The 342-nt window shown below is 64.9% G+C and overlaps 1 protein-coding gene across 1 annotated transcript in view; it reads right to left on the reverse strand.

The window, feature by feature from the left end:
* Positions 1–342, reverse strand: part of LOC106900144 (cyclic nucleotide-gated cation channel alpha-4-like) — a gene marked incomplete at its 5' end in the record, with an annotated part of 13120 nt that overhangs the window by 3851 nt on the left and 8927 nt on the right. The window lies entirely within an intron of this gene.

A 342-nucleotide genomic window follows, 5' to 3' on the forward strand; every position in this document is an offset into this window, starting at 1 on the left:
CCCCCGACAATCCCTGCCCCACACCCCTCACCTCCAGCCTCCCCCTTGATGTCCAGCTCGAAGCGGATGCCCCGGTAGAGCTCGCGGGAGATGAGCCCGTAGGCCACCATCATCACCACCCCCGGGATGAAGAAGAGGATGAGGAGCAGCAGGACGTACCTGGAGGGACAGGAGCACAGACCCACAGAGTGATCTGGGCTTTGCAGGGACCCCTGGAGACCCCCCCTCCAACCCCCACCCAGAGCAGGTCCCACAGGGTCCCATCTAGGGGGGGTTTGAATGTCTCCAGAGAAGGAGACTCCACCACCTCCCTGGGCAGCCTCTGCCAGGGCTCTGCCACCC

This window comes from Calidris pugnax, unplaced genomic scaffold (genome assembly GCF_001431845.1).
Source record: "Calidris pugnax isolate Ruff unplaced genomic scaffold, ASM143184v1 scaffold1081, whole genome shotgun sequence".
Lineage (NCBI taxonomy): Eukaryota > Metazoa > Chordata > Aves > Charadriiformes > Scolopacidae > Calidris > Calidris pugnax.